Genomic DNA, 2,500 nt, shown 5'->3' with positions numbered 1-2,500 from the left:
AGGAGGCCGACTCACTGCCTCGGCTAAATGGAGAGGGAATTTCAGCAGGGCCAGGGCACAGGCATGGACCTTTTTCAGCTGTAAGGGAGGCAAGAGCAAGGTGTGATGTAGGTCCCCGGGGCCTGCTGGAGGTCCAGGTCCATGCCCGATGTGAGTAGCAGCAGGGCCAGCGCGCCCAGGAGCACATCTTTTTCGACCGTAAAGGGAGACAGGAGGCCGACTCACTGCCTCGGCTAAATGGAGAGGGAATTTCAGCAGGGCCAGGGCACAGGCATGGACCTTTTTCAGCTGTAAGGGAGGCAAGAGCAAGGTGCGATGTAGGTCCCCGGGGCCTTTTGTCGTACCATAGGCACGAGTGGTGTGTGTGTGTGGCAAAGACTTTCTGCGCAGTGTCCCAGGGGCACGGGGAAAGGTTGTTGTACCATAGGCACGAGAAAAGTTGTCGTACCATAGGCACGAGAAAAGTTGTCGTACCATAGGCACGAGTGGTGTGTGTGTGTGTGGCAAAGTGCTACTGAGCGGTGTACCAGGGGCAGGGCGAAAAGTTGTTGTACCATAGGCACGAGAAAAGTTGTTGTACCATAGGCACGAGAAAAGCTGTCGTACCAGGGGCACGGAGGAAAGTTGTTGTACCATAGGCACGAGAAAAGTTGTCGTACCATAGGCACGAGGAGAGTTTGTGTGGCAAAGTGCTACTGAGCGGTGTACCAGGGGCACGGCGAAAAGTTGTTGTACCATAGGCACGAGAAAAGTTGTCGTACCATAGGCACGAGAAAAGTTGTCGTACCATAGGTACGAGGAGTGTGCGTGTGTGGCAAAGTGCTACTGAGCGGTGTACCAGGGGCACGGCGAAAAGTTGTTGTACCATAGGCACGAGAAAAGTTGTTGTACCATAGGCACGAGAAAAGCTGTCGTACCAGGGGCACGGAGGAAAGTTGTTGTACCATAGGCACGAGAAAAGTTGTCGTACCATAGGCACGAGGAGAGTGTGTGTGTGGCAAAGTGCTACTGAGCGGTGTACCAGGGGCACGGCGAAAAGTTGTTGTACCATAGGCACGAGAAAAGTTGTTGTACCATAGGCACAAGAAAAGCTGTCGTACCAGGGGCACGGAGGAAAGTTGTTGTACCATAGGCACGAGAAAAGTTGTCGTACCATAGGCACGAGGAGAGTGTGTGTGTGGCAAAGTGCTACTGAGCGGTGTACCAGGGGCACGGCGAAAAGTTGTTGTACCATAGGCACGAGAAAAGTTGTTGTACCATAGGCACAAGAAAAGCTGTCGTACCAGGGGCACGGAGGAAAGTTGTTGTACCATAGGCACGAGAAAAGTTGTCGTACCATAGGCACGAGGAGAGTTTGTGTGGCAAAGTGCTACTGAGCGGTGTACCAGGGGCACGGCGAAAAGTTGTTGTACCATAGGCACGAGAAAAGTTGTTGTACCATAGGCACAAGAAAAGCTGTCGTACCAGGGGCACGGAGGAAAGTTGTTGTACCATGGGCACGAGAAAAGTTGTCGTACCATAGGCACGAGGAGAGTTTGTGTGGCAAAGTGCTACTGAGCGGTGTACCAGGGGCACGGCGAAAAGTTGTTGTACCATAGGCACGAGAAAAGCTGTCGTACCAGGGGCACGGAGGAAAGTTGTTGTACCATAGGCACGAGAAAAGTTGTCGTACCATAGGCACGAGGAGAGTTTGTGTGGCAAAGTGCTAGTGAGCGGTGTACCAGGGGCACGGCAAAAAGTTGTTGTACCATAGGCACGAGAAAAATTGTTGTACCATAGGCACGAGAAAAGTTGTCGTACCATAGGCACGAGAAAAGTTGTCGTACCATAGGCACAAGCAGTGCGTGCGTGCGTGCGTGCGTGCGTGCGTGCGTGTGTGTGTGTGTGTGTGCGGCAGTTCTTCTGCGCAGTGTACCAGGGGCACATTTCAATGTGCTTTCTGGAGTACCAGGGGCACGAGGATTTTGCCAGTGGTGTTCTGCTTTGTTAGTGGGAGGGGGCTTAAGTGTGGGTCCCCGGGGCCTGCTGGAGGTCCAGGTCCATGCTAGACATGTGGCACAGGGTAACTGCAGGGGGGGGGGGGTAATGTGGGTCCACGGGGCCTGCTGGAGGTCAAGGTCCGTGCTAGATATGTGGTACAGGGTTAACTGCAGGAGGGGGGGGGGGGGGGGGTAATGTGGGTCCCCGGGGCCTGCTGGAAGTCAAGGTCCATGCTAGACATGTGGCACAGGGTAACTGCAGGGGGGGGGGGTAATGTGGGTCCACGGGGCCTGCTGGAGGTCAAGGTCCGTGCTAGATATGTGGTACAGGGTTAACTGCAGGAGGGGGGGGGGGGGGGGTAATGTGGGTCCCCGGGGCCTGCTGGAAGTCAAGGTCCATGCTAGACATGTGGCACAGGGTAACTGCAGGGGGGGGGGGGGGGTAATGTGGGTCCACGGGGCCTGCTGGAGGTCAAGGTCCGTGCTAGATATGTGGTACAGGGTTAACTGCAGGAGGGGGG

This window comes from Maylandia zebra, unplaced genomic scaffold (genome assembly GCF_041146795.1).
Source record: "Maylandia zebra isolate NMK-2024a unplaced genomic scaffold, Mzebra_GT3a scaffold34, whole genome shotgun sequence".
NCBI lineage: Eukaryota > Metazoa > Chordata > Actinopteri > Cichliformes > Cichlidae > Maylandia > Maylandia zebra.
This window is presented reverse-complemented; position numbering follows the sequence as displayed.